The following is a 17,079-nucleotide window of genomic DNA, read 5'->3' as shown; positions in this document are numbered from 1 at the left end:
CACTCATCTGATCTTGGAAGCTAAACAGGGTCAGTCTTGTTTAGTACCTGGATGGGATATTATCACTGAATACCAGGTACTGTGGACTATGAGGCAGTACAGACTGGCAGTTTGTGCATACACTGACTGTGTACTAGGGCAGAGCATTCAAATGCTCTGAGCCCTAGTTCTGCCACCCTGCTGCCATCATGACATGCGCCCATCCATATGGCGCACACCATGATGACGTACGGGCAGCACAACACCCAAACGGCACTGGCCAGAAGGGGCATCATTAAGGTGCACGAGCACACCTGTGACAGCCTTTCAAGGAAGCTGCTCAGAGCAGCTTCTTTGGGGCGCGGATTGGTGCCACAGCGTGCGACTGCTGCGGCACCAACCTGGGGCAAACAGAGGCAGCGTTTGGCCGCCCATCTGTATAGCCCCTTAATTTCATAGGAAAGAACTGACAAAACTACCTCAAAATATTCATCACCTAAGAAAACCCAATTACATTTATGGGGTCACCGTAATTCAATAGGCAACTTGAAAACACATATATACACACACAAGTTAAGCACGGGAGAATGAGGAGAGATCCACTTTGCCATAATAATCCACACACTGTTTACCTCTTGTGTAGGTTCTTGTAATAAATGAGTCATGGGATTGAAGATTTCCCATAAACATGAATTTGTTCAGAATACAGTAGCAAGGCTCCTTTGAAAACACATCTCACCAGTTTTGAAACACCTTCATTGGCTGTCAGCCTGTTTTCAAGCACAACTTAATTTTTAAAATACATAAACAACTTTCACAGCATTATTTACTTATAAACCCATATATAGCTTGACTAAGATCGTAATAACAAGCCCAAGCGATTTGAGGAGAGGTTTGAGGAGATAGTCTTTCTAAGGAAGACTTGTTTGGTCTGAAGCCTGCTCTTGTTTTTTCAGCACTTGTCAGATTCTAATGAGACACAAGACAGTTGATTCTCCTCAATCTCCCCCTGCCAGGGCTAAACAGAAAATGTCAGTCTTTAAAAGACAACATAAATATTCAGTGTGCAACAAGGATGTGTGGAAATGGTTGACTTTTTTGGGTGGCTGAAGAACATTTTTAAAAACCCACTTGGACGAAAAGGATAGTGATAATTACCTGCCAGTTGATTGCTTTCTGGTAGAACTGACAGATCCATCACAGGCTTAATGATAGAGCCAGATCAAGAAATACAGATGCTCTGAAGGCTGGGGGAAGTTAAAAATGGAGTCATTTCTACAGATATGATAAACTTCAGAGCAACAGTGCCACATTAGTGATCAACTGCTCCAGTTACAAATACTCTATATAAATTTTAAATGACACTCTTTTTTTCTTAAGACTTTACTTGAGCTGGTTTGCCATAGAACTGGGATACTCTTCAAGATGCTGCTTGCTTCTTTATGTTGCGACTACCACATTTATTTCTTCTAAAACAAGCAGAATTATCCAAAGTTGGGTTTTTTTTGTTTGTTTTTTGCGTGAGTGTAAGGAATGCTGAAATCAGTCAGTAAGAGCTATTTTCACATCGAATATTTTCAGAATCGAATCCTGATTCGGGCTATATGACCCTCATTCTCACTTGAACCCGTTTCTGATCCTCATTGGATCGATTCCAGTTGGGATGAAGTGTATTTCTTGATAGTACTTTCAAAAAGGTTCTTTTCCGAAGAATCGATTCTGACGCGTGCCCAATAAGTGGGAACGCCACATCACAATTGATTCTTTCTGAGGGGAGGGACAAATGGTAGAGGGGTGTGTACATCCCTTCCCAGAGATGTCACACACACACACACACACACACACACACACACACACATTGCTTCCTTTTAACAAAATAAAATAAAAGTGATCGAAAAATCGATAGATTGGTCAAGCAACTACTTATGAAGGCAGGTAGTTGCTTGACCAATCTATCAATTTTTGATGAATTTATTTAAAAAAAAAACCCTGCCATGCCTGGATCGAGTGATATGGCAGGGGTCTTTTTGGGATCCACGGGGGTCCCCCTCCTCTCTGCCATGCCTGGATCAAGTGACTGGGGTCTTTTGGGGGCCCACGGGGGTCCCCCTTCTCTCTGCCTTCCCTGCGTTTTCCCTGGCCTTCTCTCTGAGCCTCACACTTTCTCAGCCTCAGGACACACTGTCAGCCTCACGCTCTCTCAGCCTCCAACTGCCACCCTCCAAATTTCCAAGCTGGGCTTCTGCTTACGTCACAGATGATTGACATGTGGTTCTGAAGCATCGCTGCCAGTGGGGATGACAATTATGCCAAAAAAGAGCGATTCCACTCCAGTAAGGAAAAGATCCCCTTTCCTAGTGGGAACAGGAGACTTTTTAGCATTGCTTTCCAAACTGGGGCAAGGGCAAATCAGGAAGCAATTCATCCTGCCATTGGGAATGACCCCCAGGACTGACCCTGCTTAACTTCCAAGATTAGGGTGGCCTTTAGAGTATTTAGGCTACATAAATACAGATAAAACTGCTCATTTTTATTTAACCTTCCAACTCTTTGGACTTTTATAAGGGAAGGTCTGATTCTTATAAAACCAGATCTTGAGTTGAACTGGGTGAAACTGAACATTGTAGATTCTTGTGTCCATTTTAATCTCCAGAGATAAAGAGAAGCAAACTTTTTGCAGTCCACATGCACAAAGGACACCACCAAAACTATTTGTGTTTCTATGCATTGTTCAGCACCATACCTTGAGTTAGCAAAGGCTGCTAGTAATGGGATCTCTTGGAAGTCTCCTATTCATAGGGTCACCATAAGATGAAGATGGCTTGACAGTACTTAACAATATTTCTACTTTGAGCACAGGGGTTCCTGTGAGATGTGGATACAGGAAAGGCAGAATGCAAGCTTTCTAGATGCACAAGTCTTTAGACATGTGGATTCTCTGTGAGTACTGGGATGATTCATAAGGGTCTGGAATTCTGTTTTACTGTGGCTACACCAAAGAATGGCATACTCCTGATGTGACTGGTGTATGATGATCCGTTTTCACCAGGGATAAGACTGCTTCAATACTCTATGTGTATGCATGTTTAGAGAACCAGCATGGTGTAGTGGTTTGAATGTTGGACTATGACTCTGGAGACCAGGGTTAGAGTTCCAGCTCAGCCATAGAATCATAGAATCATAGAGTTGGAAGAGACCACAGGGGCCATCCAGTCCAACCCCCTGCCATGCAGGAAATCACAATCAAAGCATCCCCGACAGATGGCCATCCAGCCTCTACTTGAAGACCTCCAAGGAAGGAGACTCCACTACACTCCGAGGGAGTTTGTTCCATGAAACCCACTGGGTCACCTTGGGCAAGTCAGATGCTCTCAGCCTCAAGTGAAGGCAATGGCAAACCTCCTCTGAATAAATCTTGTCAAGAAAATGGTTTTTTGTGGATTTTTCAGGCTATGTGGCCATGTTCTAGAAGAGTTTATTCCTGATGTTTTGCCTGCATCTGTGGCTGGCATCTTCAGAGAATGCTGGTGTTCTACCACCCTAGAAAAACTATTTCAGCCTTTCACAACTTTGTACCCTTCACCGGGTGTCTAGGACTATACCCATCTGGAGGGCACCAGGTTAGGGGAGGCTAAGCTACAGTATCTGAAAAATAACAGGTTGTGCTAGTACCAGAGCTTGGAGAAGTTACTATTTTGGGCTACAGCTCTAAGAAATCCCAGCCACCATAGCCATGCTAGCTAGAGGATTCTGGGAATTGTAATCTAACATAGTAACCCTTCAATCTCTGAGCAATAGCTAGTGTTTGACTTGTACCAGCTGGAGATACATTTATTCATAACACACACATCCACACTTTTATAATAATAATAATATTTTTTTATTTATATACCGCCCAATCACTGGGAATCCAAGCGGTTTACAACAGAGGGGATAATAGACGGTTCCCTGCCCACAGGCTTACAATCTAAAAGACATGACACAAAAGTAGGGTTGCCATAAGCCGGCTGGAGGCGGGACAATCCCGGGTTTTGACCACTAGGGGGCGTCCCTGCACGGTTTCCTCCTTGTCCCGGGTGGACGAGGTTTGCCTTTGCTGGCCCTTGCAGAGCCTCGCACATGGCTAATGAGGAGGACTTCCTCTTCCTGAGTCTGGGGCTGAACAGCCCGCCCCTTCTCCAGGCCTGAGCCTATGAGGGCTGGCAGGGGGCGGGGCTGTTCCAGCCCCAGTCTGCCCCCATTGGCCAGCCAGACTCAGGAGGAGGAGCTCCTCCTCTGTTGGGCTGGGCTGCAGCCAGAGGGGAAAGGAAAGGGCCATTTCCTTTGCCCCTTTTTGGTGCCAGGGAGGAGGAGGATGAAGAGGAGGAGAAGGAGGAGGCAGTACTGTATGTATTTTTTAAGCTGTATTTTTTAAACTGCATTTTTAAAGTGCATTTCTAAGCTGTATTTTTTAAACTGCATTTTTAAAGTGCATTTTAAAGTGCCTTTTCTGTGTATTTTTGATGCTTTTAATGCTAACAATTCTCCCTTGCTTCGACAATGATAGTGTGGTGATGATGATGATGGTGATATTGATATCAGCAAGCCTCTCAGGCATGGCCAATGTAATTTGCTCTGATTTTTACAAACTCATGTGCAGTGAAAAAAAATCAAAGTCCCTTGACCAAGTACACACTTCTGAGAAGTAGAGTTGGTGCAAGAAACCTGAAACGGCAAATCCACTTCTTGTGAAACCACCTTGACATGTTCAATATGCATAGCCATGTTAAACCATGCTAAGTGTTAAACTCAAGGGGTTTGATTATGGAATAAGCCTCTGAACTATGCAAGAGGCCATGTTAAGTAAAGCCACGGGAAGTGCCCAAATGTGCTTTTATGTGTGGAATGGAGGGGGGTGGTTTGGGCAGAAAAGGAAGTCCATTTTTGCCATCTGTCTAGGAGTAATGCCCAAATGTCCTCCATTTTGATCATGCCTAAGAAACATGCATTTATATTAACATTTTTTTAAAAAGCATCAATTTTTTTGCATGTCCTCCATTTTTTATAAAACGTGTCCTACATTTGAAATCGTTGTCCTACATTTGTCCTACATTTGTCCCGGTTTGGAGGTCCTGACTTATGGCAACCCTACACAAAAGGAGAAGGGAATGGTGAGGGGGGGTGAGGGGATCAGGTCCAGCATTTCTTCTCTCCCTCTGAGGCCTGGACCAAGGCAGATGGACCAGAGGGAGGGCTCTTCTTCTTCAGGCTAGCTCTGATGGAGTTGGGCCAGCCTACTCTCCCCCTCATAGGTCAAAGGATGACAGTTAAGGAGGGAGGAGCCTTTTTCTTTAGGCTAGCCCCTGATGGAGCTGGGCCAGCCTACTCTCTCCCTCATAGGCATGTGGGCATGCACTCTTTCAAAAAGAAGAGTTGCTCTGCACAAAGAAACAGAATTGTCTGCAACATTGTACATGCTCTGATAAATCACATATTGTGTAGATTAACATCAGAAACTCACTGGAAGAGGGAAAGAAGAAAACAGCTACAAGCAGGAAACTTAGTGGGGAAGCTAGTAGCTTATGAGTTATTTTCCATTCAAGCCCTGAATTCTTCTCCCTATAAATATTTAAAAATATTTGGGTCTATCATCACAGTTGGGACTGAATTCAGCTGCTAACTAATCCCGAGTAGCTACACTGGCCTGTACAAGGTCAAGCCACTGTGCAAATATTTACTCATCAATGAGGTGCTACAGTGTCTTGCCTCTGCTAAAAGCATGGAAGAAGAACAAAGACTGCAGCTTGGATAGAGCAGTAGGGAAGGTGTGGGGGTTCAGTCTCCTCCAAGCCTCTGACTGGACAGCATTTAATTGTATTAACAATGTTATATGACCCACATGTTCTTCCTAAGGCAGAAATGGCTCCTCCAGAGTAGTGAGGGAGGCAGGATGAGAGAAACATCATTTGCTCATCTTTCCTGAGGCAGAGATGACAAAACATGACACTTTAAGGGATAATTTAGATGGGAGGAGGACATTTTGATAGATCTTGGCTGGATGGATAAGATCCACTGCACCTCTAGGGCACATGCCCATCTCCACCTAATGAGAATTTACATAAGGCTTGTGGAAGGGACAGTCTCTAAGATCTGTTTTATAGCCAGGTATGGAGAAATCGATCAGGTTCTGCTTTTCACCGAATTGGAATGTTTTAAACCTCACAGGCTTCCCGCACCCCCCTGCCCAGAATACGAAGTGCTTTGCAAATGTTGGTGAACACTTCAAAAACAAACCAAAACTCTAGAGTTGTACTCTATCAAATTGAATACAGTGGGCCTTTTACATTCATTGGGATTAGGGACACAGGACCCCCATGAAAGTGGGGGGGGGGAACACAAATAAAAAACACTATGTTTTTAACCTGAGAGAACACCCCTCTAGGAATTTCTAGGTCCTCCAGTGCAATTCTATTGTCAACATCCACCAGACGTTGACCATACAACCATGCTGGAGGACCTAAAAATGCCTAGAGAAGTATTTTCTCTAGTAATCTGTAAGTCCTCTAGCACATCTCTATGGTCAATTTCCAACAGATTTGTGCTGGAGGACCTAGACATTCTTAGATAGAACATATTGATCAAATCTTCAAATAATCAAATCCGCAAAAGTCAAATCTACAAATGTGGAGAGCTGATTGTAGATTCATAAGTAGTTTCATAAGAACTTTGGCCAACCAGCTTGAATTCTATAAAGTCTTCCTGGGCATACACCACCTGTGGACTTTGGACTCTTGCCTACTTTCTTGTTATAAAGTAAACGATCCTGTTACCTCATATTTGGGACAACTAGTGGTGTCACTAGGCTTAGTGTCACCCAGTGCGTAAACTCATGGTGTCATCCCCCACTGACCTCCTCCCATATCACACTATACAGAATTCTTAGTAATGTTTTTGTACTAATGTTACTCATAAATCATAATTCCCGTATATCAATGGATGTAGTGGCAATAGTTGTAACACAAACAACTAACAATATTAAAATTATACTTTTAAATTATAAAATCACATACATGCCATAAATGTATTTATGTGCAGATACTTTCCTATGGTTAAAATGAAAACTTGGCCAGTTATGATGTTTCTACAGAAATTTTTAAAAGTGTGTGTGTGTGTGTGTGTGTGTGTGTTTGTGTGTGTGAAAGCTGAGGCCTCTTTTTTCTGCTTTCACTGGTCTCCCCCACTCATACTGAGCTCCAACATTTTAAAGGAATGCAGGTGAATGCCACCGCTTGTTTCTGCCCAAAGGTAGGTGTGGATACTTTTTAAAAACAACAGCCCCGCATGCTATAAGGTGCTGGAATTGGTGTCACTCCTCCCACGGTATCACCTGGTGCATGCCATTCCTGCACCCCCTAGTGATGCCCATAGGGGACAACCATGTCTTCTCTTGTTGTGTAGTATTACAGCCTACTACAGTATATCAAGGGGCAGGGGTCTTCCAAACATGGTGGAAATTCCCTCCGCACTCCCTAGAGGGCAGTTTGGAGCAAAATGATTTTGGGGACACAAAATGGTAATGGGGGGCACCCACCCTTAACCTATGCCAACGTAGTTCTCTGGGATAGTGTTTCAACAGGATGCAGCACATCCCTACCATATAATGAATTAAGGGAAGCCCAATTTAAACCTTTCCAGGACAATTCTTGGAGAGTCACTATTGTGTATCTACCTTACGAAGGTGTGTGTTTTCAACATTGGGGCACATTTAATCAGACCCTTGTCAAATGCCATTTTCTCTTGCTTTATGCATAAATGTTCAATAAAGCAGAACATCTTTGGTCCACTAATGGTAGAATCACATACCTGTAGCTCATCTTTGATGACTAGATGTCAGTCCACCATCTAACAGCTGCGAAAGACTATCTGGGCTTGTCAAGGGCTGCTGGGAGAAGGCAGTGAATATGTGGGATTTGTATAGCCTTTTTCACACTACATGCAAAAAATATCAGAGCTGCTGCTTGGAGCAGGGGGGAACCATGCAGAAATATGTCTATATTGCTTGAAAAACAAAATTTAAAAATCTGTTCCCAAAAAAGAATCTAATGGCACAAAGACCAAGTATTAAATATTTCTTATGGATACAAGAACATAACTGTTATCTTGTACAACAGTTACTGTTACAGTTAGCCCTTCATATCCATGGATTTTTTATCCATGGATTGAAGCATCCACAGCTTGACAATATTTTTAAAATATATAAATTACAAATAGCAAACTTTGATTTTGTCATGTTATGTAAAGGACACTATTTTACTATGCTATTGTTTTCAACAGGACTTGAGCATCCATGGATTTTGGTAAGCGCGGAGGGCCCTGGTACCAAACCCTAGTGGGTGCCAAGGAAACAGTGTATATGGGGGGAATGGGACTTGCGTGTGGAAACCCATGGCATAGAGGTGAAGAGCCATCATCACTTGTGAGATAAAAGGCTGCACATGGGCTGAATCCTGATGACTTAAACATGTACAGTGTGTGCAAGGGAAGGAGAAGAAAGCACCAAGAACAACAAGTATGACTCAAGGGCAATTGAAGCCTTATCTAATTGTTATTGTGTCTCTATAGAACAACATGGAAACAGGTCAGTGTTGACTAATTCCACCCTGGACAGTAGCCAGGATCCTGTTAGTGACATGCGTGTGTGGCTTTAGAGTGTGTATGTCTTTTTGGACAGAGTGCAAGTTGCTATTCTGTTGCTCTTGTCACAGCATCCAAAACCTCCTCAATTCACAGCTGTCAAGCCCTGGGATAGGGCCTGCCACTGCTGATGCTTTTTGGTGGTTGTAGTAGATAAAGAGGCAATTCAGATGATGTAGCTCTGAATGTAAGGACTCCTATTTCCTTCCTCTCTCATCCAAGATCAGCTGGTTCTTCATAACTTGACCTCTCTGCCCATTTCTTCTTTTCCCTACTTGTAGGCAGCAGGAGCTTAACAGTTGTGTGAGAAGATGTAACTACTGTAAGGGACTAGCAAAGGGTTTATTTTCAATGTTCAGGGACCGGTGCCATATTTGTGCCCACTGACTACAATGGTATATTACCTGGAAACACTCCAGGAACCAGCAGTCCATGGCTCAGGATTAGGGACCACCACTTTGAGTGGCACTGGGCTACAGAACAGCCACTGGTGGGGTGATCCATTTAAAAAAGACATTAGCATCGCACCAGTGTGGCCTTATATATACTAGGGGATATATAGAGGAGGGGGGGGGAGAAGTTGAAAAGGGACTGTACAGGTGGAATGTTACTTTCTTGATGCAGAATATTGGCTCATGAATATTACGTAGGTCCTCCCACTGATGCAGGCACAGAAACCTACCCAGAAGCAAACCTTTATGCTTTGCACATAAATGCTAGGAAGTGGGGTTAAATAGTGCATCCAGAGCTGGGCTAATCACCATAATCCCACTTTCTGTTTCTGTGTTGCTCTACTCAAGAGTAACTGGTTCTGAACTGGGCTTGGAAAACAGTAATATCTCTGCACCACTACTAGTGGCTTACAGCATGTAGGGCTGTTGTTTTTAAAAAGTATCCATTATAGTTTTCTTTTGAGAGAGATGTGTTACAAATGTAATTAATTTATTTTTTAAAAGTAGCATTCCAAGTTCTTTTTGGCAACTGCTAAGAGATACAGCTGCCTGATACCTAGTCAGGTGGACAAAGATTTTTGCCAGGCATCTATCTGCCTGACTTCCAGTCACTTGTGAACTACTATAAGCTAGAGGCTCCGAGATTGGACTACAAAGCAGGGCATCCCTGTTTGAAATCTTCCATTTTCTATGAACTCATCAGCAGTCTGTTAGAAAAACATGTTAGCTTTACCCTTCTGGTTCACAACAGAATAATACTGATTCTTTGTGCAGGATTATTATTCCATCTATCACTGAGGTAATGCATGTGAAACACGCCAAGCACATTAATGATCCTTGCCTTAAATATAAAATACCACCAAAATAAAATGAAGACCATCATAGTCCCTAGGGAGATGCACTATTACTTAGGTGGAGACCACATGCTTTAACATTTGTTGTTGTTGTGTGCCTTCAAGTTGTTTTTGACTTATGGCAACCCTATGGCAAAGCTATCATGGCGGGTTTTTCCCCCAAGTTTCTTTGTCACTACCGTACTCTGAGAATGAGAGTGTGACTTGCCCAAGGCCACCCAGTGGGTTTTCATTGCGCAGCTGGATTCAAACTCTGGTCTCTAGAGTCCTAGTTGAATTTTCAAGTATACCACTATACCATGTTGGCTCTTTTAAAGTTTTTAAGCTTATGTTGACTACTAAGGCAAACATATCATAGGATTTTCCTGGCAAGTTTCTTCAGAGGGGTTTGCATTACCATCCTGAGGCTGAAAGAGTGTGACTTGCCCAAGGTCACCCAGTGGGTTTCATGAACATTAGGGTTCAAAAACATGACCTTTCAGCTATTGATGACTGGCTGCTCTTATGATCTCTCACCACTGGCCAAGCTGCCTGAGGCTGATGCGACCCACAGCCTAGCAACATCCAGGGGGCCTATTTACTGGATTCTCATATAAAAAGGAAAAACAGCAGTGATACCAGACTTCCCGCACTTCCTCTGGTAGAGCAATGTGCAGAAAGAAAGCTTGAGGTTCCTTCTTAAATTAACCAGTTTAGTGTTCCATCCCTAAACTGAGGTAACAACTCATGGTCATAAACAACAGTTTTGAAATTTGTTCACTTCAGTAAACCACAGTCAAGACTCACTATGGTTTGTCTGACTTCAGAAATAATGCTAATGTGCTGGGCTAGAGAGGAGGGAAATATGGAAGCCTAGCTCATTCACAGAATGAGAAACCATATCTGATCATACAAGGTGTTCTGGATGCCAGTCAGTACTACCAGTCAATATGGGTTAGATGGGAAATGGTCTGATACACTGTAAAGGATTTTTTTTTTTTACAAAAAGCAATCCCCCCCCCCCCCAATATATAAAAAAGTTTTATATAAGGGACACAATTTTACCATGCCATTATATATAATGGGACTTGAACATCCATGAATTTTGGTATCCACTGGGGGTCCTGGAACCAAACCCCAGTGGATATCAAGGACCCACTGTACTTATCTTCTAATATGGTCCCTATGGGAAAGTCTTGTGCCCTCATTTTGCTCAGAATAAAGCAGACAGAATTTTATTAAAGCTTCAAATAGAGTCTTTAATTCATAGACTGGAGTCATTAGCATAACACTTTGTCCTTTCGGCATTCAAGACATTCTGCTATCCTTCCCTGAAAATATATTTGGAAATGCAGGCCATCCGGTAAACTGGAACCACCATCACTCTGCAATGTAAAGTTGCTACATAAACTCCTGCAAGCAAGCAAGCAAGCAATTTTTCAGTGGCTTTTGGGCCCAGTTCTTTGATTCACAAAGCGTTCAGCAAGATCCAGCACAGCTGCTGCATTCCAGGTTTTCAGCACTTAAGATAGAACATACTCATACAACTTCAGCACAAAGTCTGGCCAGTGTGTAAGATTAGCCAAAACACAAAGCAAGAGACTTTCCATGAAGAGAGGTTTGGCTGCAGATTGAAATAGTTGTGTGAGCGTCTTTAAAAGAAAAAAGTTTTAGAGGAGAAAAGCAGCACATCTCATTACAGTTCTGTTCCCTTTCCATGCTTGCTTTAAAAAGGAAATTGAACATATTTTTCCAAGAAGAGCTGCATCCTTCAAAGAGCCTTAATTCATGCAAAGAAACTGGAGCCCAGTGGGATAGCCACTCCTTTGCTTTGCAGAATAGGGCAAGGCTCAGAAGAATACTGGTTATTTTTAATTCCCACTGAAGAGGCATTGACAACCTTACAAAAGCACTTCACTGCTTTTAGTTCATGTGGGAACAACCCACTGCTTCAAAGCATAGCTACAAACACTCAACCTTGGCATCACAAATCCTGGTCGCAAAGGACTGCTCCTCCAACACTAGGCCTCATGGACTGCTTTGCTGAACTCTGGTTTCCATCCTTTTTGTTTTGTTTTTTATGTCTACAGGCCTTCAGGAAAATTCTCAAAACCCTTTTTGTTTCCCTTGGCCTTCTCTTGAGGCTATATGTGCCTCTGTTTTCAGGGACTGCTGATGCTTCAGAGTGAAATTGCTTGGGGTTTTTGGTGTATATTTGAGGAAAGATGTTTGTTTAGTGCCACTACTTTTATTAAATTCAGAGCATTATTGTATTGCTTTTATCTTCTGAGCTGCTGTGAGGTTTCTGTACCCTAAAAGACTGCCCCAGACAATAAATAACTCCACGCCATAGCTCTGCTTTGATTGGGAGGAACAGCTTGCCATGCTGTGCAACTGAAATATTTACTTTGTTGTTGTGTACTGTATCTTCAGGTCATATGCAATTATAGTAACCCTAAGGTGAATCTATCATGAGTTTTGGAGGGCAAGATTTGTCCAGAGGAAGTTTGCCATTGCCTTCTCCTGAGGCTGAGAGCATGTGACTTGCCCAGTGTCGCCCAGTGGTTTCATGGCTGAGCTGGGAATCGGACCCTGATCTCCAGAGTTGTAGTCCTACACTACGCCACACTGGCTCTCCTTAAATATTTACTATTGCTATTGAAGATCCTTCATGTCAGGGGGTAAGCAAAGACTTCAAACTCCCACCACATCTAGTTAGCATTTGTTGTTGTTGTTGTGAGTCTCCCAAGTTATTTTTTTTTATTTATGACAATCCTAAAGCAAACTTTTCTTAGAAAGTTTCTTACGAGTGAGTTTGCCACTGCCATCCTCAGAGGCTGAGAGAGCGTGACTTGCTCAAAGGCATGCAATGGGTTTCCATAGCTGAGTGAGGATTCAAATCCTGGTCTCCAGAGTCATAGTCCAACACTCAAACCACTATACCACACATAACCAATGAAATGCTGAGTAGCAGTTCAACAAAACCTAAAGGGCCATACTTTACCCATCCCTGCTTTACAACCAGAAAATGAACCTGGGACCTGCCCATGGCTTTTAAATTTCATGGCTCCACTCTGACTTGCTCACTGAGAAATCTCTTCATGTCTGCCTTACTTTGCTGCTTATGTTTCTGGGAAGTTTTCTTAGGAGAGCATTCAGTTCCTGTAGAGCACTGGCCAGGCTTCTTGAAATTTGCCACTTCTTTGTGAACTGAAAGTGTTCCCCAGAGTAGAGAGAGGCAAACCTGAGGTTTGCAAGATCTATTTGAATTTTGTTTTGCTTTTTACTAGAACGCTGAGATCCCCCAACCTACGCCAATGTCAGAAGTGGAGAGGATGGAGAAAGGTGGAAAATAGTGGTTGATCCAATAACCCGCTGCTTGCTCTCTGAGCAATACCACTGGGATGAGTAACATGAAAATCTGGTCAAAAGCAATCCGTTGATATTCATGGTTCATAGTCAAAGAATACTGAAACAGAGAATTAAAAGATTTGTGTGAGACCAACCATGCTCACTAGTTTTCCCAACATGCAATTTTACATGTTAGTTTTAATTACTAGATATAAAAATCCCTTGTTGATCCTACTACAAAACAACCAGGGAACAACCAGTAGGACTTTATTTTCCTTCTGCTTGTTTTTGTGCAAGATTACACCAAATATTTTCCTGCAAGCTCTATATTTTTTTGGGGGGAAATGGTAGTGAAGACTTATCTTTTTGGAGGTTTGTCCACTATTATTAGCCTTCTGAGGAATTCTCAGTATGCTTCCAAGTAACCTAAAGGATTCCTTGGAACACAGCATAAAAAACCACTGCTCCACATGCCAGGTACATGTATGCTCTCTACCACTGAGACTTGGTTTGTTGCTGAGCAGTAAAATACATACAATTTATGTTAGAGAAAGTCATGTAAGGTTTGCTGCTGTGCAGTGACAACACACATTGTCACGTAGTAAGCATGGCCCAGACAAGATAATCTTGCCTCCCATCATGAGGCAACTTTATACTTATCCCATACTGGATCTGAAGTGTGTACTCCTAATATTTGTATGTTGTAGTATACTAAGACTGGTTGTCTATCTAGCACATAAGCTAACTCAATGGTTCTCCAACATTGGTCCTCCAGATGTTTTGGACTTCAGCCCCCAGAATTCCCAACTGTTGGCCAAGCTGGCTGGGGTTTCTGGAAGCTGGAGTCCAAATCACCTGGAAGACCAAAGTTTGGGAACCACAGATCTATCTGATTGGCAGCAGCTGTCCAGAGTAGTAGAAAAAGGTATTTCCTCACCACTTGTTACCTAGTCCTTCTCCTGAAAGAGAGAGGTCCAGGGTTGGAATTGAAACCTTCAACATGAAAATGATGTGCTCTAGTGGTTTGAGCGTTGGACTATGACTCAGAAGACCAAGGTTTAAATGCCATCTTGGTCATGGAAACCTGTTGGGTGACCTTGGGCAAGTCACACTCTCTCAGCCTCTGTGGGGCAATGATAACCCCCCCCCCTCAGAATAAACCTTGCTATGAAAAAAAAACCATGATAGGGGCACTTGAAGGCATACGAGTTACAATGATGGAGATCAACTAACTACTCACTGACTGTACTTGTCCTTGTTTTGCTACTCCTGTCTTAAGGCCTAACAGAGCCATCAAAGGCATTGCCTTGCAGCAAAGTAACAGTACAGGCCCAAAGTAGCAATGCAGGCTTATTACTATCACAATACTTAGTGTTCTGACAGGCAGGATGTTCCATGATGACAATTTGGTCTGGTCAGTGAGTAGATGAGAAACCACTTGGGAATATTAGATACAGGTATGCTCCCTCAAGTCCAGTGTTAGAAAAGAAAAATATATTAAAGAACCAAAGAAGCAATGGGAAGGAAGAGGCAGTATATTCTTTCACCGCAGCTATGTCCTAAATAGCAAAGCTTTTTTCCCTCCCTCATGGAATGGAATACCTAATGACTTGAGGATCTTTTGTAAAGTTTGACAGTCGTGACATATGGTATCTACTTAGCAGCCCCAGCGAGACATGCAGAGAATGTGAAGACATGCACTCGTTTTGCATTGCTAAACAAGCCATCGGTCCTATTCTTCACTCTGTGGCTTGAGAAAGTTTGGTTTAGTGGTTCCCAACCTGGGGTCCCCAATTGTCTTTGCACTTTAATCCCAAAATGCCCCAATGGGCATGACCAGGAATTCTGGTAATTGCAGTCCAACAACATCTGGGAAGCTAACAGTGGGAACCACTGGAAGATGTTCTCCACATAGTTCCCCACATTAAGCATCACTTTAGACAAAAATATGGAAGATCCTGCAGCCATACTGAAATCTTGGGAATAAGAAGACAATCTTATATTACACAAATGCAGAAGTACCAACAACTTTGTGCAAAAGATAACACTGAATTCTGATTCACTGCCCTTGAAGCAACAGGTAGGAATACTTGGTCTGATTTGCTCATTCCATTTAATTCAGATTAGTTGTTGTGTGCCTTCAAGTCATTCCCAATTTATGGTGACCCTAAGGCAAACTTGAGCACCAGCATGGTGTAGTAATTTGAGTGTTGGGACTACCCCTCTGGCGATCAGGGTTTGATTCCACAGTCAAGCATAAAAAACCCACCTTGGGCAAGTCACACTCTCTCGGCCTCAGAGGAAGGCAATGGCAAGCCCCCTCTGAAGAAGCTTGCTAAGAAAACCCCGATAGGTTCACCTTAGGGTTGCCAGAAGTCAAAAATGTCTTGCAGGCACACAGCAACAGCAAAGGCAAACCTATCATGGGGTTTTCTTGGCAAATTTCTTCAGAGAGGGTTTGCCATTGCCATGCTCTGAGGCTGAGAAAGTATGACTCGTCCAGAATCCCACAGTGGGTTTACATGGCCCAGCTAGGATTCAAATCCTGTTCTTCAGGGTAGTAGTCCAAAGCTCAAACCACTACATTTATTTATTTATTTAAAGAACTATAGTGCATGCTTGTGCAAATACAGTATAAAAGTCTTACGCTGTATGCTGTTATATAGAATATAAGGGTTTAAAATCTATTAATCCGTTTCAATATTATAGCAACATCCATTGCAGCTTGATCATTGAATACTAATATTTTTAGCACATGCCACAAAAATAGCAGGACATTGGACCAAACGGGAACGTAATATGAAACAGCCACTTTTCAGACTTCATATCCCAATCAGGAAATGCCAGACTGCTGTGACTCACGCCTAAAGCCTGTTAATGAATAAAAGGCTACAGGGCAGAATATAGGACATATTCTGAATCTGAATATAGGGATCCACATTTAGGCAACAGTTCTGTCCTTTATATTTTTAAGACCCCAGAAAAAGTGATTTAACTATTATTTTAACAAGTGCGGTTTTGTGTCTAAGAGGCCAAGCTATGAATGTTTGTCCTGTTGGAATATTACTTCTTCCATGCATTCACTAGACAAGAAAACTGCCGCAGTTACCCATCTCTCAGTGAATTTGCAGTATAGTGAGAACCCTGGCATACATTCTAAGGCTGTTGTGTGGATTACAACATAATATATGTGATCCCCAAGTCATTTTGGATTTCTAGCGACCCTAAGGCGAACCTGTCATAGGGTTTGCCACTGCCATCCAACTGAGAGAATGTGACTTGCCCAAGTTGGGTTTATATGGTCCAGCCGAGATTCAAACCCTGATCTCCGGAGTCATAGTCCAAGGCTCAAATGACTACACGACGCTGCAATATTACAAGCAGCAATTTTTATCAAACAGAACGGCAGAGCAAGAACACAAACCATTTCATTCACTGCTGTGCAATTCGTGAACTTTCCAGGTGAATGTAGCCAAAGGTGATAAACCTTCAGCAAAATATTTAGCAGCAAAAACAGAAGGTTCTTAGGGGTATTATCATGCAACAGGCCTGCTCAAAGCACCTGGTCTGCTCCAAACATAGATGACAGGTCACACAACCTGTAAGAAGAAATGGCTGATAGGAATGAGCCTCACCAGAGCCAAGAGATGTTTCCAACATGTTTAACAATGTTGACTGCACAACACGTCTTCAAATTTTTGTTGTTGTATGCTACGTATGGTAACCCCAAGGTGAACCTATCATGGGGTTTCCTTGCCAAGATTTATTCAGGTTTGCTATTTCCTTCCCGA

This window comes from Sceloporus occidentalis, unplaced genomic scaffold, assembly GCF_023333645.1.
Source record: "Sceloporus occidentalis isolate IW3139 unplaced genomic scaffold, rSceOcc1.0.p SCAF_6, whole genome shotgun sequence".
In the NCBI taxonomy this organism is placed as follows: domain Eukaryota; kingdom Metazoa; phylum Chordata; class Lepidosauria; order Squamata; family Phrynosomatidae; genus Sceloporus; species Sceloporus occidentalis.
The sequence above is the reverse complement of the archived record's forward strand: the minus strand, read 5'-3'. Positions refer to the sequence as shown.